The 25,793-nt window shown below is 48.4% G+C and overlaps 1 long non-coding RNA gene across 3 annotated transcripts in view; it reads right to left on the bottom strand.

Annotated features, from left to right (window-relative positions):
• LOC128148191 (uncharacterized) overlaps positions 1-25,403 on the bottom strand; it is a 47,443-nt gene extending 22,040 nt beyond the window's left edge. For 2 of the 3 annotated variants that reach the window (XR_008237207.1, XR_008237208.1), the window contains exons 1-3: positions 24,421-25,403; positions 21,709-21,823; positions 21,252-21,572 (exon numbers count right to left, since the gene is read on the bottom strand). This is a non-coding gene — a long non-coding RNA (uncharacterized LOC128148191). Of the gene's footprint in view, positions 1-18,143; positions 21,573-21,708; positions 21,824-24,420 lie in introns of those variants that run through there. The other variant, XR_008237206.1, reaches the window with a different exon arrangement.
• Between the last annotated feature and the right edge of the window lie 390 nt (positions 25,404-25,793).

Genomic DNA, 25,793 nt, shown 5'->3' with positions numbered 1-25,793 from the left:
TTTTACAGCCCTCCAAATCCTTACTCTTGAATCGTTTGGTGGTTTATGCAATTTGGGAAGAGTCTAATTTTGACTTATTGACATCAGTGCAGTTACTGAGTGAGAAGGGCTAACTCCCACCATGGTTTCCTCTGAACCCTCATATAAAGAAACAAAACGTACTCCATTTCCACAAACACTGGATGTAGTGCTTTTAATAAAATAAAATGCCTTTAAATAAAATGCTTTATACACTTTGATTTGTAGTTCTGCTTCTAACGATTAAAAACATCTACTGTCTTCCCATGATCAATAATCGATTTTTGTAAGGGGCTGTTACTTTCATTATGAACATCTAAAAGCAATCCAATCTACTAAAACCCTATATACAGACACATCATAAAAGCCAAACTACTTTATACCCAGCAGACAAATAAAGACATGGACAGGTCTGAGATGTTGCAGGCATTAAGTATTTTGGACAGACTAAAAAAACAAAAAATCTCTGGAAATTGGAGACCATAATCAAGTCCCTTAGCAGATCATTCAGTAAAACACAGCCTGAACAACCCCGCAGTGGATCCCAGTTGTGGGGTGGGAAGTTGGAAGGGTGTGAGAGGCAGCATACCCAGTTTGCCCAGGGGTCATTCTCCTGGCACTATAAACAGGTCACAAGGTTGAGGATGGTTTCCTAGGTGCACCGCAAGTATTCACATCTCCTGTTTGCAATGTGGTGCGCTTCAGCTGACGGAAGAAAACAGGGGAGACCCATTCCTCCTTCATCTGCAGCCAGCTGGGCTTTGTTCCTTTCTGTTTCCACCTCTTTCTGCCCAACTCCTTCATCCCTTATCGAAGCTCTCAAAGCTTCCTATTATTCCAGTCTTTAAATCAATTTGTGTTAAACTATTACTGTTGTAGATGCTGTTTCTGTCTTCCTGCTGCTCAGTAGGAAGCAGACTTAGCGGTGCCACCCTAACTAATGAAGGTTTATTTAAGAACAGCTCAAACCCATTAAAAACTAGTGGCTTGATCCTACAGACCTATACTCAAGCCTACAACCCCCACCCCAGATCGATCACTGTGGTGTCTAACAAAGTGCTGCTGGCAGACCTACCGACACTGTTTCAGACACGTCTTTACGTATATTAGTTGTATTATTACTGCACCAAGCTGTCTTCGAGCCATGTTAAAATTGCAGGAGCTGCTTGGGACTCAGCCCTGCACTCTTGACATTTGTGAAACTCTGTCATCCACACAGTATCACGCCAAGTCAGGCACTGCAGTCAAGCTCACACAGCAGCCCATAAGCATGACTGTATTTTTAACATCCCAGAAATGGTTACTGCGTCATCTCCCTTTATGGCTTTCCCAGAATATTCTTTATATTCTCTGGTTTGTACAGAACGAATGCATCTAGGATGTTAACTCTCCCTGCACAGACTCGATGGGTAATTCCTGCCCAGAGAGGAATGCCTGGCATCCTTCTTAAAGATAACATACTGATTTTAAAATTGCTTTGATGGCTTGGAAAGCAATGCACAAATTGGGATCAGTGCATTTATCAGAGCACTGCTCTTTGCGCAAGGGCAGCTGATGTTTCTGATTACCAGAGGACAGTGTACTGGTCTCTCCAAAACACAGGGTGAGGATTTACAGAAGACATGCTCTTAACTCTTGTCCAGCCCAGGTCCAGAATTCATTCTCAACAGGTTGGAAATGCTGAGTCAAACTCCTTCAAATCTCATCTTAAACCTAGCTTTTTACAAAGGCTTCTTCTCATTGACAGGTCTGCTTTCACTGTCAGTAGTAGGGCAAAACTCCTCAGGTTGCTCTTTCACAAGGACACTACTAGTTTACTCCATACTGAAGTTCATTAGGCCTTGCTTTTTTATAAGGTAGCAGCAAGTAATTGCATGGGAACGTGTGTTTTCATCATCCCCATCTGTAATTGTAAGAGGGCACAATGAGAGCAGAGATAATCTATAAACACCTTAAAAAAAAACCAAACAGCTTTGGGCTTTGATAAGAGTACATTGATTTGAGCCACCTGGTTATCGCTGAATCTTTGTATGAAAGCACTGAATATATATTTTATTTTAAACACTTAGCTCCTCTAAATCACAATAACTGATTTTTTTTTTTTTGACAGTAACAAGACACATCAGATAGCTCTCCTTTTAGAAAAAAAGAGGACCTACAGCCCGATACGTGGCCAGATAGGACATTACTTCATCTTTTGTCACAGTTTTGTAAACAATAACTCTGCTGAGATTTAACCGGGAGCTGGTGCTTACTCATGTTCCTCGCAGACCTCAGGTCAGCTGAATGTGGATGAACATCAGACAGTGCCCGCGCCTAGCAGTGGCTCACTGGGCCAGCCCACGGGGCAGCGTCGGGCACCACGGAGCCGTGCAAGCCCTCGTGCTCCGGCCAAGGTAAGAGGGAGAAAAGCTATTGGAGACTGCGCTGGGGGGGGGGGGGGGCAGGTGGGGAGTGGGTGCATTCAAAAAAACCCCCACAAACCTCCAAATCACATTGAGCTCCTGCCTAAGGAGTATGCTGGAAGATTAAGACTGATAATTAATTATTGAGCTTACTCATGTTTATCCAGTCCTCCCTTTTGTTTTCATTTTTCTACTCCTTTTTCCTCTCTCTTCCTTTTCATTCCCTTGTCTCTCTTTGATTCTCTTTCTTTTCTGCTTTTTCCTATTTCTCCCCTTCCTTTGCTATTTCCAGTCATTCCCTTCTGTGCATTTTCTCTTCTACCTTTCCCCTTTGTTCAGGTGCCCTGTCCCTCTCCTCTGCTCCCTCCAGGAGAGAAGTGGGCGCTGCTGTGATTTAGCACTGATACCTCACCTAGCCTAGGACAAGCAACAAAAAGGAAAGAATATAACAAGTATTTTGTTTAAAAAATATCACAGGTCCTTTAGGGCCTTGATTCAATCCCTCCAAAAAAGTAAATCAATGGCAATTTTTAATATGCATCAGATCACAACTCAAAGGTACCACTCCTTGAGTACAGTAATGAGTCAGCCAGTTCTAGAAGTTGTGGGATATGGGAAACACATTTTGCCAGTTATTCATGGACAATTCTACAAAATTAGTCACAACCACTATTTAGGAAGCTCTATCATGTGGACTTTGCCTTTATTCAATCCCCTTCTCTTTACATACCTTTTCAAACACTGAAAATAAAGACATCTATTTACTTAAGCACATATTTCTGAACATTTTTAAAATGCAGTAAACTGCCTTAAGTTGCACCAAGGACAAGGCAGTAAGAGCTAACAAGAGCTCTCACAAAAACATTAGCTGTACTCTAACCATTCGTCCTACTATCGCATTTTTAATACCAGGTAGTATTTTACACCTCAGATTTAATGCACGCAGAATAGTTGTGAGTACAATGATGTTTGGATACCAGCATTTAGAAGCATGAAATTACAAGTGTACTGACAGGTTTTCATGTGCTTCCTTCTACCACAGAAGCTGCTGCTCTTTGTCCCCCACATCCTTTGTGTCAGAAGCAGCACAATCTTAATAAATCTCAAATATATTTTGAGATTCATAGCAAGGGCTGCAACACCCAAGTGGAATTTATAAACATGTTTTATAATTGTTTCTGCACAGGCTAGAGCACAGAAGCACAAGGAAAGGTCTCTTTGCCCTGTTAGTGGGCATTGGAAACAGAAGCAGCTTTGTTCCTCCGCCTGGGACATGATCCCCGAAATCCATAGTTCTGGCTGGACTTGCAGGGAACCAGGTTCCCCGCTCTCGCTGGAACGGGCCTGGGCAGCACCATATGCCACTCGCAGCCAGCGGAGATGGGGCAGCCCTGCAATGCCGCCTTCTAGCTCACTCGGTGAGCCAAGGATCTTTTTAGGACATTTACTGCAAGTATTTATGACCATTTATGTGAGGTAGCAGCATGGCTTTAAAATCTGGCAATGACTGGGCTTCACAGGTCTCAAATTTGCTACACAATTAAGATTTGGGGTTAGATTTCTTTTTAGGCATTTACATAACCTCAGAAAGTGTTTTCCTCAGAGCTGTCAGAGAGGTTCCAGCATCATTACTAAAACATTAGGGAGTTTCACACCCAATGTACAGCAATCTGTTTGGATCTAAAAACTAGACCATGCTGTAGTAAACAGGTTTTTCTCCCGATCTCATTTCATGTAATTGGGCAGGAATGCTGAGATGTTGGAGGCTTGAATCCTGCCTGGAAGCACAGTGCTGGGCAAGGAAGGTGCTGCACGGGGGGATCAAGACTCCTCGGCTCATCAGACCAATTCCCTCTACCTTTCTCCACCCACTTGGCAGTCTGGTGTCCCCAGCTCTTCACGGAGGGAGCAAGTTAACCCAGAGAAGGGACTGAACTGCAAGGATTTATTTCATGCGGCAAACAGCTTTTGTCTTGTGAATATCAGGCTTAAATCACTGTATGGATATATCCTCTGGAAATAATACTCAGATTTCCAGAGTTTTACAGTAGCTATCTGGAAATCCATCAGTAGAAACGTGGAGAGTTGCGAGAGAAAGAGAGGCGTCCTTATTTGCAGTTTCTTTACTGCAAGACCCTCCTTTTTTATGCTTTCCAGTGACTTCCCGCTCTCATATTCTAAAGGTAATATTAAATTTCTGGGAAAAATTACACTGAATTTTTCAATTAGGAACATAAACATTTACCGTTGAAAATAACTCACTGGCTTCCTCAGTTTCCTTCCAGTAAAACCCTCTAACACCACACTGTGCTTTATGCATATGCAAGAGAAAAACCGAGGTCAAAAGCACAGGGGCCCTGCTGATGCTATTGAGCCGCATCCTTTCAGCGGGGCCGGGAGGAGCGGCGCTGGCCCCGGGGAGCTCTGCGCAACCTCCCGGCGAGCCCAGCTGCTGCTGCATTGCCTTGCGGGCGGCATCCCTGCCCACCCAGGCAGGGCCCGGGCAGAAATCTCCCAGCCCAGCAAGGAGCAGGAGGGTCCCCACGCACCGCGCCGTGCCGGTCGTGCCCCCGCGCAGATTGCCACGCCAAGGCGAAGCGGCACCGGCCCTCAGCGCCGCACCCCGAGGTGGGGAGCGGCAGGATGGGAGAAACCCAGGCGGCCATGGCTTCGGCACGGCTCGAGCCTTTGAGCATGTGGTTATATGTTATTTTTCTGGGGGATTAGGTCGTATCTGTTCGTCGCAATAATCCACCACCCCGACCACCGAAGCTCCCTGAGCTCCCAGATGTCCTGGCCCTGGGGTTATCACGAAAAAAAGCCACACAGGCCCTCTGTAAGCTCCTTCAGTTCACCACGTACACCTCGTGTTCAGCAGCTCCTTGTATCCCGCAGCATTCGGCAGCATCCACAGAGCTGTTGCCCTGCCAAGACATTTTCCTTCCATGGGAGAGCCATTTTCCCCCCTTTTTCCTTCAGCTTATACAAATAAAAGGAAATAATGGAAAGGAAGGGGACTATGAAGTTACAAATCGAACACCAGCAAATTTAGCTAGAAAACATTCTCACCCAGTACCACTCGGACTTTTGCACTCTCTTGTACAGGCACTATGCCCAACCCTGTGGGGAGTTGGTAATACATTTCATACTGTCAGCTTAATTCAGCAGCTAACTCCATGCAACGCTGAACTGCCGCAGTACATGTGTACGTGTGCACCTACACACACAGGTACGAACACTTGCTGTAAAACAGAGCTGTTATTCTTAAAACAAACGTGTTCAAATTGCATAATATTAATAGAGTGTCTTTTCCCTTGAAAAAAAGTCACATATTTTATATCCTTTATCAATCACAATGTCTAAATTTGGAGCACCCAGATAGCATATTCACTGATTCCTCAGCTCCTGCATTTTCATTTCGACAGCATTTTTCAACCTTGACACTGAATGGATGAGCAAGTTGTGATCTGACATTTTAAAAACAAGAACAATTGCTCACGTGCCCTACGCAGCAGAGCTGCCACCCCCGCGGGGACAGCCCGCAGCCCTCACGAAGGCAAGGCTCCCACGGAGGGGAGTGGGATTGCGTGTCACTAACACTGCCGCACTAGGCTTGCTATCCGGGGACAGACTTTGCAGCGTGGACAGCGTTTGGGTTTTTCATTATAAAAGAAGAGGAGAAATGGCTTTATTACCGATCTTCCCAAAAGCTGTCCTTAATAATAACAGTAAGTCAAATAAATCAGCATAGGATTTGGATTTCTATGTAAGGATATGTTGAACTATCAAAGAAGGTAAGCTCCAAGGAGAGCCAGGCGATCATTCTTCCCATATCTCAGGTTAGACAGAGCTATTCATATTCTAATACTTGTGCTACACATGTATACTTTAAAGTCCTTTTTGAAGCGCTGGAATCCAGGCTCTAATTGGGCTGGCTCAACCCTCAGGGCTGTTACAGCCGACACTCACGTAACACCACAAACTTCAGCAGGGTTGCCCTGCATTTAGGCTGCTTTAAGAAACTTTGGTTCCCATTTCTCCTGCTGACCTGGCTTATGCCCCACTTGGCAGCGTTAGTGCAGGGAGCAGACACAGAGCAGCGCAGGCTGTAGCATGCTCCCGTACTTTGTTACCTGAGCACAAAGCAGAGGTGCAAGAGCCAGGAAGAAAGACCTGCCCTGAAGGAGGGTGGTACTGAATTTGTTGCCAGATATAGGAAGTTGAAGAAATTCTTCTTTTACCCTGCAGGAGCTCTGAATCAAAATATCTAGAAAAAGTGCCGTTTAGTAAAAATTAGATCAGGTTTTTCATCGTTATTTTCATCTCCTGAACCCTTGCACTAGCTTTAGTGGTTTGGAAAGAGCTTCTCTGAGAGACCGAAGAGGTTTTGTCCTGGGGAGCCACCGCCCAGCGAGGGCAGACCCCCTCCTGCCATCCCCGGGCAGCAGGTCCATGCCACCCTGCATCCCGGTTTCCCCTGCCTCTGTGTCCAGAGGACCCGCTGCAGAACGTTTCGCTAATTTACATGGGCATTGATGTCTGCCTGAGTCCAGACATCTAAGAAGCACCAGGAATAGCAAACATTGCAGGGTTTAAATTTGTTAAATAAAACGATGCATGGCAGCAATGCTCAAACTGAAAAGTAAAACTCCCGGTTGCAGCGGGTCGGTAGCGCGGCGGCTCTGTGCACATCGCAACCTCCACCATGCCACACTCTCTTCAGCCACGTCCAGGATTTACGTGCCCCCTCCCTCGAGTAGGACCCAGTGGAGAGGGGACTCGGCAGCTGCACATGCCTCTCCTGCTGTGTGCTGCCTGCGGGGGCCAGCTCAGACCTGCCCGGGGCAGGAGGGATGCTGCAGCCTGGCCACCCCCCTGCCACCAGGGCAAGCCACGGCAGCCTCTGCCTTTGCCAACTGCATTTCTTCCAGCAATTACAGCGCTGCTCCGCGAGCCTGGATTTTCATGTCGGGGTCTATGAGCTACAGAATAACCTACAAACCAAGTTACATGGCTGAGAGTCTCTTTCCCCACCAGGAGAGAAGGAATTTTGACCCCTGCCTGTTCTTTAGCTGTCTTTCCCTACAGGTGAGTGACCCTCAGCGCTCCACCGCAATTAACTGTGACCCTCAGCTTTTGGTAGCAATTGGTTCTCAATTACCTCCTTCGGACAAATCTGGACGATTACCACCATTTTTTTCCCCACCTCTTTCTGATGCCAAGTGTGTATCAAAGTGTCCGCAATGCATCAACAGTTGACCCTGCAAAAACTCCAAAGAAAGCATCCGTTGCCCCCAGTGAAGACTGGGGGAGCCCAAGCCCTGGGTTGCTTTGCCTGGCAGGTATCCACAGGCACCGATGGGGATTTCTCCCCGATGAGGAGTGCAAGTCTGAGAGCTGCAGGGCCACGCCAGTGCCAACTCTGCTGAGTCCGGGGGAAGCTCACGCCTACTAACAAAATCACTCCTGTCCTGCCGCGGGGCTGCAGTGCCAGCAGCAGGGTGGCAGCAGCTCCTGTCCCACCTGAGCCCTACGAGATGCCAGCTGCTTCTGATGCAGAGGGTGCCCGCAGGGGCTCGGGGACATGCCACCCTCCCTTCCCAGAGCCTCTCCCCCACTCTAAGGCTGACACGGAGCGGGGACCAGGCTTAAACTGAATCTAACAGCAGCTCTTCCAGGGTAGGGAAATGAAGAAAGGAAGCCGCAACACACTGTGGATCCTAATTGCATTTGCTCTGCAGGCTCTGAAACATCAGTCAAACAAATACGCCATCGCCCTTACTGCTATGCAGTTGCCATTTACTATTTTACCGGGAAATCATCCAGAAAAGGGATACTACCTAGAAGGGAGCATTACGCCAGCACTGGAAACCAGTAATATTTCTGAACAACCCCATGGGCCCACTGTCTATTCCTACACTGCGGAAAGACGAGAAGAGCCAGAGCAAGCCAATTGGTGTTTGTGGTAGCAATTGCAGCAGCAGCGGGTACAGAGGCAGCCCAGGACCCAGCAGGCACATCTGAACTGGTGCACGCCTTGGAGATGTGACAATTTACACCAGGGAAGAGTATGATTCAGTGAGTGGAGGGGAAAAAAAACATCCTAAACTGACCTCTTTTATGAGTCTGAGTTCCATAACACAACTCACCAGAGTTCATGAGGACTGGGGTAAGCAATATGAAGAGGCAGAGTGTGCCCACTCCCCGCCTCTACCAACCCACAGAGCCAGTAATTTCCAGGACATGCAGATGCCAAGGGGCAGACAGGGGTTTGCTGAAGGGGCAAAGCCCCTGTCCCTGGGAAGAGCCCCACTGAAACCACCTCTTTTCTCTGGCAATGCCTCTTGCCCTCCAGAGCTCTCTTCCTGCTACAGGCAGCTCCCTAATACTTAATTACCTCTCTGCTAGAGACTCAGAGTAAGCATTTGAGTTATTTAATATACAGAATCATTCTGAATCACCCCATTTTACCACTACAGTTTTTTCCTCCCAGTCAAAAAAGCACAACAAAGGGCGCTCAGCCTATTTCTGCCCACCCTAATTCCCCTCCTGTTCCCCACAAGGAAATATAGATTTACCTGGACAATATCCCATAGACTTCTAAGAAAAACCCAGTCTGCCCATCCTTCCTTCTCTTCAGGTAGGACAGCTAGTCCAAGAAGGCAGTTTCAGACCTACTTATAGATTCAGCCTCTGTGGGCAGGGGAAGCAGGGGCTGTGCCCAGCACAGGTGAGGAGGGAACCGTCCATTGCCGAAAGAGGCAGCTCCCACCCCCTGGGAATCAGCTTAGCCAGGAAAACCTGTGCCCTGCACACCAGCACCTGGCTCTCTGTTTCCAGAAGGTTCAGCAGCCATTTTATTTCTGACATTTTTTGGTTTTCATCACCTCGTCTCTGGCACTGAAAGCGCTGGTGGAGCAATGCTAAGTTCAAGCTCTTATGTCAGGGCCCCCTGGTGCTGGGGTAGCACTAACGAGGCCACACAGTGCCCGGTGAGCAGGGGACAGGGACACCAACCACCAGCAGTGCTGTGGCTGCTGCCTGGCGCAGGAGTGGCTGTTCTGCCCAGGGCCAGAGCCTGAGCCTGAGCTGCTGCAGTCTGGGGGAACTGTGTTCACTGCATCACAGGGATTTACACCGTGAGCATTTGGTCCCTACCTTATTCTTTGCACACTTTGTTGGCTCTAGGTATAGTTCCTGCAGACATACAAGCTGGATGAATATTAATTTTTTTTCACGTTAAACTAAACAAACACCATGTTTTACCGCCCTTTTCTCCCTCTCTTTCTCTCAGATGGGATTTCTTAAATTCACGTGGGTTCCGTATTTTTGTAAACCATGTTGGCTGGAGTAAGCTGTCTTTGAATCATCATTTAGAGAAGTGAAGATTTAATTTCATGGTGGAATTAAGGTTGACATTTACTTTTATTTACACTACACCAAGGGTTAATAAGGTTACTATAACCTTAATCTTTGATAGCTCAACAATAGAATACTCTGGGATTACTGCAAAAGCTGGATTTTAACTCTTTTTAATCCCATTATTGTTGATAACCTTAGCAACACTGTGCTCCACCATAGAGGTGGAGCAGGGGAATCTCAGACTCTACAATTCCTTTCCATGGAGCAACACTCATAGTTTGAGCAGAAGAGCCAGAGACAGTTGCTTGGTTGATGCCTGCAGTGAGGTTGACAGTTTGCAGTAGGGCTGCAATGCTGCTTTTAAACTCCTTGTCAGAGATCTTTGCCAAGAAAAACATTGGTCCAGTGGCATATGTTGGCGGAGCAATGCAAGGTTGCTCTAATTCCCTTACTTTGTTTTTCCCTCCTCCCATGCGACAACTACTCCAAGAATCAGACTGCCAGTCTGGCAAGTTGAGATCCAGAAACTTACTGCTAATTACCATGTTTACAATTCCCAACCTGTCTGTTGGTGCCAACAATCAAACTGCATCCTCTTGAGTGCACCAAAAGACACTTGCTGGCAGTAGCTTCCTAAGGTTCCAGGCTGGCTACATTAATTACTGTTAACTTAATTTTTGTGTATTGAGAAGCAGCTTTAATTAGCAATTCCATGCATTAAAATGATCCTTTTATGAGTTTCAAGGAATAGCAGCTTGACTTACAGACCGCTTACCAACCTATATGTCTTTTATTTGGAAACACAAGTGGTAGTAAATTTATATGTGGTCTGACAAATAAAATAGGCAGAGGTTTAATAAAAATCACACCAGGAAATGAAAGGTTATGCCTTCCCTTTGAAATAAAATAAGCAGCTGGATGTTTCTTATCACTTCTCAGTAAATGTTTGACTGGACAGAATAAACCACGTTCTCACGGTATATCACTGAATCAAAGTACTTAATGAATTAAAAAAAAAGCCTCTATTTTATGAACTCAGTGAAAGAAAGCCCAAACTCGAGTAACTGCAGGGCAGAGCCTGAGCAGAGAGGTTCCCATTTATGCCCTACAGGTCCTAGCCCGAGACTCCTGAAGGCCATCTGTCTACTCAGGCAACACCAGCTCAGTTGGGATCCCCTTTAACAAAGCACACGCTTCAGCCCCACTGGAATCAGCAGAGCGTACCGTGCCCGAAGAGCAGCACATCTCAGCAGCCAGGCTGGGCTGGGAGGGCTTCAGGACCCGCACGGGCACCCCGGGACCCAGCAGGCGCAGAGGCCTGTGCATTACATGGGAACATGCTACCCACCAAAGGCCTGTGCCCCTGGGGCCGTGCCTGCAGAGCCCACCCACCACCCACAATTACCCCCTCTGCAGCGATTTGTTTCTAACCTGAATTTTCCACGGCAATAGCATTCACAGTCTCTGTGATGCCGGCCTTAAAAAGTTGGTCAAGATTTCACGAGAACTGCACTACGCGGCCTCTCTGAAGACGTTTTTTTCTGTTCTCCGGCTGGCGTGGAAGTGAAGGACAGAGACCAGAGCTATCCCGAGCTCTGGCCCCGATGTGGCTCGGTGCTTGTGGGGCGGACGGGCTGCCGGCGGTGGCACAAGGCTGCCCTCGGTTAGTGCTGCCAGACACGCTGGCAGAGTGCGGGTGCCGGCATGGCCACTGCCTGCCAGACATCCCTGCCTGTGCTGAGGCTGCAGTCAGTCTCCTCTTTTAGGGGCAGTTTGTTTGGTCACAATCGTCTGAAAATTGCCATTTTTAAGAGGAACCCTGAAGTCAGACTGTAGAGCAGGGCCATGCCCGTATCTGCTTATGATAACGCTGGTCCTACCTGGCTCCCAAAATTCAGCCTGCTTTTAAGTGTGTAAAGATAGATTTAGGGGTCTGATTTTTAGTCCCCTTTTTTCTTAAAACTTGGTCTAACTGTGCAGTAACAGGCCACAGCAAGGCTGTCTTTTCTCCCCTGTAACTGATTCTCCACCATTTCAGAGAGTCCCAAGACACCAGCCGATTCCCTTGCTCTCCTGGCACCAATTTCTCAGGCTGCCAGCCACTGCCAGGCTCCCGCTCTTACACCACGGCCCTGCTCTGTGGGATTGCAGTGGGCTACTAAGGAAAAGATAACCCAGGGCAAAACTAAAGTGTACAAAAATTAGTGTGGCATAGGGGCAGTTGAGCCAAAGCAGGGAGTAAGCCAAAGAGACAGATACTAAACTCAAGAGGCATTTTGACTTACAAGGGGAAGAAGGGAGACAAAATGAATCAGTGCTCCCAGAGGAGGCAGCCTGGACCTACTCTTGTCCTAAAGCGAGAGAGTGGAAACAAGCCTTTAAGAGTAGTTTATTTATACAAGGCGTAATGAATATGCTGAGCAAACTACCAAAGGAGGCAATAAACCTGCATCTCTGAGAATGGTCTAAAAGGAGTTAGATTGGCACTTTAGAGGAAAGAGACATTCAAGGCTGCAAAGGCAAGTGGCAGTATAAGGGGACGTGTGGACGCAGCTCATGTGGCCCACGCTATTGACGTATTTTCCCTCCCCAGCCCAGTCTGCTCAGCTTGATTACTTATATTTTGTATAACTTGTAGACATAGTCTAAAGCGAGTCGACCAGTTTCCACTCAATTTATAATTTAGCAAGCAGAGGAGCCTGATTCTTCTAATTTACATAAAACACACATAAAACTGAAAACAAAATAGCTTTAGAGCATATGGGCAAAGTACACAAGAGCCACAGAGGAAAGGAAGAGTAAAAAAGGACACAGAGCAAAAGCACTGTCTGGATTGTGCTTTGATAAGGGGTCTTGAGTGCCTTATTTACACTAAACATCTCACAGACAAGCAAGTTTTCATTGTCACAGGCATGTGCAGCATTGTACCTCAGCCTCGTCACTGGACTATCAGCCACCCAGACCTACCTAACCAACATCGTAATGCCAGATGGGGCTTTTTTACTGCATCTTTTTTTCTAGGTAAAGAAGAAATATTGTTGAAAACCTTCTGCAATGACACGGCAAGAAGGTATCGGCGTGTATCAAGCTAGTACTGCTTCCCTCCCATTCCTTCTTGGACATCTCCTTTTCTCATGAAGAAAGGCACCCTGCGGGTAAGCCCAGGTCAGCGTGCCGCTTCCCGGGGAGGAGCAATGGGGCTGTGCTCTTGCCCCCCCTGCTCTTGCGACCGTTTCTCCTGCATTCCTCCTCCATGACTGGCAGGTCCTGGCAGAGCCATCGAAGGCATTCTCTGAGAGGAGACATCACCTGCCAAGTGCCGAAGCTGATATTCCTCCCCGTGGCGTGGTAGGCTCCAAATCGTGCCTCTCTTCCCCGTTTGCCTGAGGAGTCATCCTGGGTACTAACAATAGACTCCATGGAGGCTGATGGAGCTCAGGCTGCCTCACCAACTTCTGTCTGAATTCAGTCATTTCCAGTGAGCAATATATAAATAGATGCTGCCTCATTATTGATGTATGTTGTGCAAAGGGTTTAGCCGGGGATGAAGCTTGCCTGCCTTCCTTTTATGGATGAAAAGCGGGATCCCAGAGCCTTTATGTGAGATCTCTGCACATGTCAATCAAACCACACCAGGATGGAGATTTTGTGCTCTTCGGTCCTTGTTAAACGGCAGCCACACAGCCATGGGAAACGGCCCTGGGAAGGAAATGCAGCTCTGCATGCGTGCACATGTGAGTATAGGCACATTTACACACACGCACACCAAACCCAAACGAAAACAGAATACTAATGGTCTCAGCCTAATTCTTCTATGCCTTTTCAAATCCCAAGACCAGGCTGTAGTCTGGGCTACTCTGACACAAATCTCATTTGACGTTATTATAAATCACTGATGTACACTAATGGAAGAGTTAGCCTCTGATTTGAAAAGCAAACCTTAGTGGCTGGCCCAAGGCCCAAGCCTCTCAGCCCTTCAGTCTGGGTGCTGTAGCGCATTGATACTGGCCAGCTAAATTTGACCATGAATTCTAGCGAAGGCAAGCTATCGATATTTCAGAAAGCCATTCCTCACACTTCTGAGCAGCAAACAGCCCATCACTAAGAAGGCCAAACCCTTGTCAGCGTGAGCTGACTTCTATGAAATGAAATACTGACCTTACTGCCAGCTCCAGAGTTAATCTCAGAAGAGAGATTTTATTAGAGAAAGCAGAGCTATTATTCTGAGCCTCTCTATGGGGCACATATTTAAGTTTTGCATCCAGGAAATGTGGAATACTTTATTGTGGCATTTGGTAAAAATGAAAACATAAAAACTCCAGCTAAGTATTGGGGGGAGGATTTATCTTATTTGGTTTGCTTTTCTTGGATTTCGCATCATGCGCATACAGCCTCCTTTCCCTTGTTGGAGTTTTTCCTCCCTCTGTACCAGGGAGGCTGGAGCAGAACGAGCAGCACTGACTCACTGCAGCTCCAGCAAATGAAAATTAAACATCTCTATTTTCATCTCTAACCGAGGGTCTGGACTGGTCCTGCATTCTTCGCTGGTAAGAATTTACATACACAGAAACGACGAGCACCTAAACAAGGAGAGCAAGGGAGTGGTTTTGTTTCTTGCTTCCTAGAGCAGGACTTGCAGATCCTGTTTTCACCAAGGGGTTCTAGGAATGGCTGAAGGCAAATGGGTTTATGTCACCACATGTACAACAGCCACATCATGTCATAACACAACAAAGGACAATACTACATGCACAGTCAAAAAGAAAAGGATTGTACTGAAACCTTGCAAGTAATTATGTTATTGTCCTCTGCATAACTCAGACCCCTGGCAAACATGCAGGGAAGAAGGCCTCTTTCTTAAAAAACGGAAAAATCACCACCTCTTAAACGGAGGTCTGAAAAAGTTTCCACTGCTCTTCTCTATAGTTCAAGACATTCAGGAAAAAAAATAGGAAATTAAATGATCCTGACATTTCTAAAATAAAACATGTTGAGAAAGAAAAACCCTTCTGTACCCTCAAACCTTTTGCATGTATCATAAACAGGAAAGGGGACAGACAGGCAGCAGAGGAACAAAAGTAGGGGAACAAGAAACAATTTTTCCCTGTAGTGATCATTTTTAACAACCAGAGCATCAAGACTGTAATAACTGTTGCTCCAGTAAAACAGCAGGCATTGAACTGTATAATTTTGGATTTCAGAAGGATGTTTTTGGCAATTTGATGAAGAGGTAATACTACTCTCCATTTTCTTGGAGTAACCAGGTAAGTTACCTCCCAAAGAATGGTTGCTAAAGGATGAGTTTCCAGATGGTGTGAAGCATTAATGCATCAAGCCTCCCTGCTCTTATTATTTCCCACCTAACTTAAAAAAAAAAAAAAATTCTTTATAATGCAGTAATTACAGGATACCTCTTTATTTGAATTTTCTATCAACTTCTTGTTAGGAGAATGTGAATACTTGCAAAGCTATGACTATCAGATAATCTAAAAGAAGTCATACAAAATCTACATTATCTATGTAAATGCCTCTGTAAGATGCAGTGAGATGGTTCTTTTTTTTGGTAACAGGCTGTACAGCGCTGGTTCAGGACGTCCCCTTTTCTCCAATTAGAGAAGACCAATCCCATGGTGACCACTTTGTCATTGATTTTCAGTGATTTAAAAGATAGGCTTGACCTATGAACGTTAATAAACTTTGTGATATTGTCCTGACTTAGAGAGAGAACTGCTAATATTCCAAACAACATTATGAATCAGAATTCTTAATATTAAAGGCAGCTGTATTTTTCCAACATTTCATACTTAATGTAATAATGTGAAAGGGGTGTACATTACATACAACTCAGATGAACTGATACGGAACAGTACCATGGTGACAACTGACCTTGAAACAGATAAAAGATTAAGTTTGACTTAATCTGAAATACTCTGATAGAGTAGCTTGGAAAGTTTAAGTAGCCTTTTATGGGCCTACCTCTTTCTTTCTAGTAGTATAAATACTGGGGAATTATCAGAGCTGGTTCAGCTCCTGGAGGTGTATCGCAGAAGTCAGAGGCAAGAAGGCCTCCCCAGGTGGCTCACCCGCCCTCCTAGGGTGACTGCTGCCTGCAGTGTCTTGGCCAAGCTAATTTTATATCTCCCAGGCAAGGGCTTTCCTGCATGGAGATTGCTCCGTTACTTTAGATCATCCCCGCTGGCTAGAGAGGTATTGGGTTCACTGAAAGGAAACGTTTCTCGATAGCCACGCTGCATTTTCTCCTTACATAGCTCCTAGGTCTATTTGCACACACCAGGCTACATCGCTTTCGTGCAGACAGGAGAAATTCTGGCCCCATTGAAATCAATGGAAAATTCCCACCGATTTCTGTAGGAGAACAATTTCAAAAGCAGGATACTCATTTCATTTATCTATACGGGCACTATTATGTAATTTTGGCTAGGTATGTATATTCGTGTATATATATATATATTTATATAAAACTCCCTTCAGCTATATATTCAGAGCTCTTCTTTTTCCCATCAGTGAACCCCTCTAGTTTCTGGAACATTTCACCTAATTTTCTGTTGGCTGCATTTAACCAGATGCTGGTTTTTGCCAGAAAGCAAACCATCAAACGTGTGTGATGTTCCAACTCTGGTTTCCACACTTCTGGTGCATTCTCTCAGCGCCACGCTGCGATACCTCCTTGCCTGCCATCCCTCGCGCCTCTCCTCTCGGCTGCCCTCGGGTCTGCAAAGCCACGGCACATCTACCCTCTACCATCACCTCCAGGCCTCTTCTCTTTACCTTCCTTAGGATCCTCTCTGTCTTTTGATGTCAGACTCCTTCCATCACCTCTATGAATTCTGGCTTGGGTTTCACTTTTAGACTTCTTATTTTTGGCCTGCCATTTAAATTTCTTTTGAGTCATTGTTATTACCGAGCCAACATTTATAAATAGCTCTATGCATTGCAGGTATGTGATAATCAAGTCTTTTGATTTTTGAGCAATTTGGTTACTAAATGATAGCAATAAAAAGCATGCAAGCATCACAGGCATTAGCCCAGGAAATGTTTCCACCATTGAAGCTTCCAGGAGGCAGATGCTGAATCTGGTAAAAATTTATGATTATTAATAATGAGTGTTACAATTTACCTTTACAGCACCAAATGGTGAGGTGTCATAACAGCCAGGGGCATAACAGCATGGGGGGGGTGCTTTTCAGAAAAATAGTAATCTTTTAAAACGAAGAGAAGAAAAAGCCTTTCGTGTGTGTAAACACACTATTTATTAAAAAAAAAATAAAAGCATAAAAATCCAGTGTATATGTTACTTCTAGTGTGATGTAAAAACCCAGAGAAAAAGCCTAGTTAGCTTACTCTTACAACTGCAAAGTATGTGTATAGCTGTGTGGATGTATAGGTATTATTGTTTTCAGTTTCCTTAAGAAAACCCTATGAACACTAGAAGCCACCTAAACTGACACGAAAGGCAATAACCTGTTATGGGAAGAAATCTTACACTGCCCTCAAAATCAGGTATAGTCTTAAAAGTGGAAAGCAAGCAGAATTGATCCCAAGGAAAGGCATCTGCGTAACCGTACCGATCTACATGCAACAGTGTGTGCATTTATTTTAGGCAAATTTGCAGGCAGCAAGAGGAATCACAACACCGGTCATAAATACGCACTGCAACGGTACGGCCCTTGCTGAGGTGAGTGGGAGTTGTGCCTCTGTCAGGTCTGGGAGAGGGGGGCTTTTCGTATTACCCTGTAGCCTCCCTTCAGAGACATGTGTGTGTATATATATGTATTCATTCCATTCAGAAATATGTATACATGTAAGGGCTGTAGGCTTAAATACTTGTGGAAAGAGCACCCAAAATCAAATGGCAGCCTTCGTCACTTAATTTAGGGTATTGCTAAGCAGACCGATGCTTCCTGTTATAGGCAGACCCAGGCAGGGCTGTTCCCCTGCCTGTGCAGGGCAACAGGGCCCAAAGCTACTCTTCCTTTGCCCACTCCTGCCGTGGGGCACGACGTGCCCGCGGCGCCCGGGGGCACAGCCCTTTCGGCAGTCCCCCGCTCCGGGAAAGCTGGAGCAGTCACCGTCTCCCTGGCGCGGAGCTGGGGCGGGGAGCAACCGGCATCACGGGTGGCTGCGTGGGGGGGCCCTGCAGCACCCTGCTCTGCACCAGGGCGGCTGCCACCCCAGTGTCCGCTCCTCCATCCATTGGCTACGCTGCTACGGGGGCCCTGGCGCAACAAAGACTTACCTATGGGAGCGGCCTTCGAGGCTACACCAGCGGATAAAATTATCCAGAGATATAAATCTTCATAGGATTATGGCCTTTAAAAAAAGGCTAAGTTCAAGTAATTATTTTTGGGCTAATTCTTTATTTAATTTTCTACCAGGATGCAGATTACAAAAACAATTTTAGAACAGAAATTAGTATTCTAAATTAATTAAATATGCACTCGCCAAAACAGCTGTTAACACACGGTTGGTGCTGCCACAAACCTCATTCTAAAACATTGTCTTAGAAAATACTCATACTGATACAATTAAAACCCCTTATTTATAAAGTAATTTCTTATTATGTTGCACTACAGCCTTTTAGTATAATTTCTGCTGTTAATAAAATAACATTAGACTATTAGAGGCAGGGGGTTTTTAGCCTCATTTTTTAGTACACAGGATTCGCAATTTCTAAAGCAAAAAAAATAAGAAGTGTAGTGTTGTAAAAATCCCTTTCACTAGGGGTCTAATCTTTCCTGCAGTGAAATCAATTGGGGCTTTGCTATTGCATTGAATGGTAGGATTTGGCCCCAAATATTTTGGATTTAACATGAGCAACCTTGCTCCCCTGAGCAGTCCCGTGGAAGCTACGTGCATTCCCAGGATCAGGCCCGCAGTATAAATAGTCTCTTCTTAGACATCTGTTGTTCAGAAACAACTGCTTCTGTCCGTCAATATACATACGTGACAGACCCCAGGAACTGCTAATGAACGGGGAGAGCCACTCTGAGATCATGCTATTGGGAAACATCATTCTAAGAGCCCTTATGTTATTGAGCTTTTACACAACACTTTATAATTATTTTGGTGAGCACATCCAGTATTTCTCCGATCGGAGCTTACAGTTTCACTCTTTTAACTCACATATCATAGCAATTCCCAAAAGATTTTAGAGAAAAGAAATCTACAATCATCAAAATGTTAATTTTGACAATGACAAAGAGTACATGCATTAAAAATGCATCAGCCCTGTCATTAAGGCATTATTCAGCAAAACCAGCTCATCATGCTAAATAGAAAGCAACTAGAAGAACCCAGGTATAAAGGAACATTTTGCTAAGCTTGTATTTATGGGTACCAGTCCAATCCATACTGCACAAGATACTCAACCAAGCAAAGAGCAAACAAAACCACATCCTTTATGTGATGAAATGGGAACTCCTGATAATACTCTAAGTCATGACCCAAGGGAAAATGTCAACTAAAAGCTCAGATCAGAGCAAGGTTTGTAATACAAACCTGGATGTTTAAAATAGTATTTCCATCGCTGTTCCTGCAGCACTTGTGAATGTGGCTGTGTTACGGTGCTGAACTGACTATGACTTAGCAGCTCATCGTGTCTTTTTAAAGCATAATTTAACATTATTTCTGAGGCTGTTGAACATACTAAACTACAAGAAAAAAAAATCTGCTTTCAAGTGGTATTAGAGAAACAGAAGGATCAGAGTGCTAGCATCAAAGATGTGTCTAAAGAATAACAGATCCACACGTCTGCGTAACAACGAGTGCTCCATTCGCTACTGAAAGCAACAGAGTAAGATTCCTTCGGCAGTTCTTGGAAATAATTAAGCAGAACATAGATGGCCTTTCAATCACTAAGGAAGAGATGGAGAGAAAGACATTCTCCATCATCCCACATCGCACTCACAACTTAACCATCACCCCATGTCTGACTCATCCATGTTAAAAATCGTTCTTAGCCTCGTCATAGCTGAGCTTGGGGAAAGATCCATTCAAAAAGGCTATCTCACCACAGTCCTCTTGGTCTTGCTTTAAAATGGCTTCTGATCTATTTCACTTAAGGCTGAAATCTCACACTGGCGACTACATGGCAACAAGACCTGGGATCATCTAGGCATGTCGCGAGCTCTCGAATAGGGAAACATAGGGATGATCACACTCAGCTCCTTGTCTTTGCCAGTCCTGGGGGCAGAACAGCAGGGGAAAAAAGACTGCAAGTAGGAATGCTATGCCTGGATATTCCTAAGCACAGCAGCTGAAAGGCTGACCAGGCTTTTAACCAAAGCCCGTGCCCTGCTGCTGAGATGGGAGAGAGGGACGGATGCACCTCTTTTTCTGTGTTAGATGGGGCATGGCTTGGCCAGTAACAGGAATCAACGCTCTCTTGGTTGTGTCTCCTGCCCGCCCAGCTGCAAGTAGCATTCGGGGAGTCCTGAGCTCTTTGGGGGGGGGGGGGGGGGCAAAGAAGCCACCGCCTGAGCTCCAAGGGGGGAAACGACCCCTCGGCCCTGGCCCCGAACATGTATCTCAACCTGGGGCCGCAGAGGCTGACGAGACCTGTGTTCGGCTGGGTGCTTCCCGACCTGCCGAGCTGGGGCTGGTGTGAAGGGGGGTTCCTAATCCTGCCCTCACCAGCTTGCTACGGCGGGCTGAGGATAAGGGGGCTAGGGGGACATCACCCCCTCGAAGCAATCGGCCGCAACCCGCTCCCCGGCAGCGGCCGGGTGGCCGGACCCCTCGGCACCCAGGGAACGGGGGCTTCCCCGGCGGGGTAGGCCGCGGCCACGGCCGTGCGGGGTGCCCCTTGCCCCGCTAGCACGGGTGCTCGGCACCCCCCCGCCCGCCGGCAGCCTCCCAGCCCCGCAGCACTCGGCGGCCGCGGAGGGGGCGGCATTCCGGGCTCCGCCGGCAGGGGCGGGCGGAGCCGGGGCCGCCCCGGCCCCGCGGGCGACCCGTGTCCCGGGGGTGGGGACCCCCCGGCGGGCGGGGCCGGCCGCCCCGGTCCCCCCCGCCCCCGGCCCGCGCTCCCCGCCGGGGAGGGCCGAGGGGCTGCGGGCGCCGGGCGCGGCGCGGGCTGGGGGCTGCTGGGCCTGCGCCGGGGCACCGGGGCTTCCCGCACGGGGCGAGCACCTTCCCCCCGGCGCCGGCGCAGCCCGCCGAGCGCTGCCCCGCGGAGGCGCCCCCCGCAGCGGCCCCGGCTCCCCCGGTCTCCCCCTGCCCGCTGCCCCCGGCGGGCCAGGGCCGCCCGCGGCGTGCTCCCGCGAGGCTCGGCAAAGACTTCCCCGGCCCGCCCCGGCCCCGGGCTTGCTCCCAGGCACACGCACACGCACACAGGCGGGCACCCCCCTCCGCAGGGGACAGGGCGTCCGAACTCCCCCCGCCCGGGCAGAGACACAGACAGAGTGAAACATTGCAAAGCGTAGGAAAAGATGGAAAAGGTGCTACCTTGGCAACTAGAGGAGGTTAGGAGCCAGCTGGTGGGCTGGGGGCGGTCGCGCTGCCTGCCTGCCTGCCTGCCCGCCGCCGGTACTCTCCTCGACTACGCGTATTCTTAAGCAATAACAACGTAATCCGTATTATCCACCCAAGAATACCCGTCACCGAAGAGAGTCAGAAAGCTGCTGCTGTTGCTGCGGCTGCTGCTGCTGGAAGTGCTGCACCGGGACAATAAATCCATAACTATAATTCCCCTCTAGAAGAAGGAGAATCCACAAGGGGTGCCGAGTGATCTCGTCCCATATCCAATGGACGCTGAACCTTCCCATCCTGCGGAGGCAAACGAGAGGAGCGGGCGTTTAATACACACGCGTACAGTCCCTCCGCTCTCCTGCTGCCTTACTGGAGCGGGCAAGGTCTTGCAGGCGAGGTGAACAGAAATAAATCAAAGTAAGGTTGAGTTTACCTGGCGATTGCCTGCTTTCTTCCTCTGTGCTTCTCTGGCATCCTATTCCCTAGCTGTACGCTCCATCAATTCTCTCTGGGAGCTCGCAAGGGATGTCACACGCGGCAACAGATTCCTGTAAAAGAGATGCACGGTTAAGCACACAAATATTACAAATCTGTTTGCATAGGTGGGCTTGGGAGAGCTCCGATAAAGCAGCAGCCACGCCTGAGAGACTTTCATCTGGGCTTGGGAAATGCGTTTTACAAGTCCTGACTCACACTGACTCGATGTGCTACCAAGAGGAGGGAGGGCGAAAAGGAGAGCGATGAAGAGAAGGAAAATCAAAGAAAGAAATAGCAAAGGCTCCGAGCTCAGCAGAGGCACTCCTCTGCCAGGCCTCCCTAGTGCCACGAAAACCTAAGGCGAAAAAGGCTTCAAAGTACGAATTCGGCGCGCTTCGCTCCCCGCGTGTGCCCGAACGGCAGAGCTCACTGGCTGCGGGGCGCCGAGCCGGGCAGGCGGCTCCGCCGCGGCGGCGGCGGGCGGGGGCAGCGGCCGCGGCCGCGCACCTCCGCACTGACACCTGCCGCCTCCCTGCAAATGTTTGCAAAAGGCGAACCGGGGGGAGGAAGAAAAAAAAAAAAAGAAAGAAAAAAAAGAAAAGAAGTTATTTCCAAATGGCGCCTGCGGCTCTGCCTGTCACCCGGAGCAGTTCCCTTATCAGCAGCGCTCGTACTTGGGGGAGGCGGGAGGGGGAAGCTTTGTCTGATGATCTGCCGCGGTGATAATAAACGTTTATTGTTCGCCAACTAAATAGAAAGGATCTCTGCAACGTCATGGCACAGCACACTTCGCCTGGCGATTAGGAACTTCTCCGGGTTATTTCAGCCCGGCTCCTGACGCTACGGACAGTTTCTGTGTGAGTGACGGGGAGGGGGGGAAAGAAACTAGCAATACACGGGCAAAGCCCGCACGTAGCAGGGGTACTCCGCACTTCTTCAGCCATGAGTAATTATGCAGCATGCACAGCTCTCATTATCCACTGCGCTCGGTAACTGACCAGCTTGTTGATTAGATTCCAATTGAAATTAATACAAGATGCTCGCTTTTTTCTACAGATTCCTTCCTGAACATGAGCCCTTGCCTTCCTTGACATATTACCACCATGCTTCCTACGAAAACGTACGAGAAGACAACATTTGTTTCGCAACACAGATTATTGTCTGAATTCGAAAGAGAAAAACAAATAAAAAAGAAACACTTTGATAGCCATATTACCTTAAATGAAAAAAAAAAAAAAATCCAACTCACTCTATCTTAATCTCATTTTAGGTGTAATTTCCTATATTCCTCTAACACGGCAAGCTTTCGAGTTGCATTTTAAATGGCAGATAGAAAGTAAATAACAAACACCGTAATTTTTCCCCGCTGTGAAATTGAAGGCTGTAACCCCGTTAGCTGGCGTTGGAACTCAAATAACTGATGCAGTGGGTTTCCTTCAACTTGAACAAAAGCCATTTGAAAAAGTAAAATGCACCGAGTCGTGGCGAAAACACTCTACAGTGATACACCTAGACCGATATTCTCCGAAATCTGGAGGCGCTCCACAAATGCGTCGAGAATTAGGCAGAAATCCAAACTTTGGGGTGGGTTTTTTGGTGGTTTTTTTTTTAATATTAAAGAATGCGATTCTCGGGGAGAAGACGACCCGCGCCGCGCCAGCCTTATTCTCGCTATGTCCATCTGACACTGCCCTTCCCCTCCCTGACAAGCATCCCGCCTCATCCCCCCCCCCCCCCCCCCGCGAATACGGCGCCTTCCGAAACTTCCCCTGCCCAGCCCCGCCGCCGCGGTCGCCCTGCACCGCCCCGCACCGGCCCGGCCCGGCCCGCCGCACCCACCGCCCGGCGGGCCCTGCAGCACCCGCGGCGCCGGACAGCGCCGAGCACCGCCCGCCGCCGCGCCGCTCCCCGCGGCCGCCGGCTGCCCGGTCACCCGCGCCCCCTCCCGCCGGCGGGCCCCTGCCCACCCCCGCGCCCCTGCCCACCCCGGCACCGGCGCGCCCGGGCGCACACATAACCACCCCCACCCCCCCCGCCGCCCCCGGGCACGCCGACCGGGGGAGCGCAACCCCCCGTGCGCTGCCCGCCTCGCACCTTCGCCGCATGCGGAAGGTGCCGGTGGCGGCGCGCCCGCCTCGGCATTAAATACCTTTGTTCACCGGCTCCGGAAAGCCATGTTTATCGGCGCTGCCGCCCCGCTCCCCCACCGAAGGAGCCTGGGTGCCGGAGCCCCAGCCTGGCGAGGCCGGGGAAGGGCCCCGAGGGGCACCTCCACTGCCTCTGCCGTGCCCGGGGAGGGGGGCGGGGGGGGGGGCAGAAGGGAGGGGAACGGATGGAGGGAATTAAACAATTAAGCTATCAGTAGCGGAGCTCTGAGCAGAGCTCGGGTTTGCCACGAAAAGCAAATTTCAGAGGGGGGAATATCGATCCCATCCGTCAATAGAGAGGCGCGATGTCTTTCCGTGCGAGAAATTGTTCTGAATTAGGGGGCTCGCTGGTGAAAGGGGGAGGGGGCGGGGGGGGGAGACAGGGAAAAGAAAGAAAGGAGGAAGGAAGAAAATATTCATTCCCGCTCAAAGGCAGCCTCTTTTTAAAATCACTGGGAGCTCGCTCCTTTCGCCACCTACCCGAGTAACCGCCAGAAATCCACCTCTATTGAAGCGCTTACCCTTTAAATCCAGGTTTCGAGCAGAACTCCAACTGTGTGTAAAACCAGGGAGTCATCTGATGTGTGATGGGGAATGGGCTCTGGGCAGCAGAAAGCAGCTTTCTCTCCTGGTGCCGGATTACCATGTTAACAAACCCCGGGAAGGGACCCCGGCGCCCCTGGCTGGCCATGTCTCGTTGCTTTCACACATCGGCGGCTGCTCTTGCTTCCCATGTCCCCGGCGATCGCCTCTCAGATGAATGTGGGCTTCCAGAAGAGGAGTCGGGGGGGAGAGGAGGAAAAAAAAATCGCCTAATGCAATCAAATCGATCTGATCTACACCATCTGTCGCCTGCCACTACACACAAGCGTTAAAATAGGAAAACGGGAGACACTGACAGCTCAGGAAGGTTGTTCTGCAGAGTTCATTTTTAGCAGAGCATAATTGGGTATGGACAGCATACAGTTACCAAAGCTGCTGTTAACCATCCAGTAGAGGATCCCAAACATGCTAATGGTGGATTAATTGAGGAAGATCTGACGTGCAAGCTTCATAGTCTCTTATTCATGACTTCCCAACGGGAAAGGACCAATGCCGTGTGGGACTATGGTAACACAGAGTCAAAGAGCTGCTAAGAAAATGGCTCTGTGTTCATAGCACCTCTCTCTGATAACAAACATATGTCGACCAGAACCGTTTAGCAGGATGGGGGAAATGAAATTTTCTCAGCCGAGGTTAGCAATTCCCATCGCTTGCACTTAAAGACAAGTAAAAAATGGACTGCAGGTCTAAGGCACTTTCGAGTGCCAGTCTCGGGTTTCGCAGCTAATGAAAGCAGACAGCTCCTGCACAGATGGGGGGTTAAACCCCAAATCTCTTACTTCTTACTGTGACCAAAGTGCATCCATAGAAAAGCTCTAAACATGCAGCACTGCTAATTTCATCAGGAATGACGCAAGGTCGTTTTAATGCCAGGAACCCTTTTGACTTTTTCCAGCGGGAATGGCTTTTGGGCAAGACATTTCCGATCACTGAAATTTGACATAATCTCAGATAAATATGATTGGGGGGGGGGAGGAAGGGGGCGGCGAGTTGGGAAGAGACGGAGTGTGCATCCAGACCTGCAATCACTCCTGCTGCCAACGCTCCAATTTGCTCGCGTTTTCTAGTCTTTCCTGAATAATGAGGTTATAGAGACGTATATGTAATTATTAAAGCAGCGTAAGTACACAAGGCGCAGACGTCTACGGCGGCCGCGTCTACACACACAGACGGGGAGACACAGTGCGCCCGTCGGGGTGCTCCTTCCACTCCACTTCCCCATCACCTGTGGGGGAAAGGGCTGCTAGGACGAATGGGAGGCGAATTCCTCCCCAGCCCACCCCAGCCCCGG

The sequence above is a fragment of the Harpia harpyja genome, chromosome 11 (assembly GCF_026419915.1).
Source record: "Harpia harpyja isolate bHarHar1 chromosome 11, bHarHar1 primary haplotype, whole genome shotgun sequence".
Classification (NCBI taxonomy): domain Eukaryota; kingdom Metazoa; phylum Chordata; class Aves; order Accipitriformes; family Accipitridae; genus Harpia; species Harpia harpyja.
The sequence above is the reverse complement of the archived record's forward strand: the minus strand, read 5'-3'. Positions and strand labels throughout refer to the sequence as shown.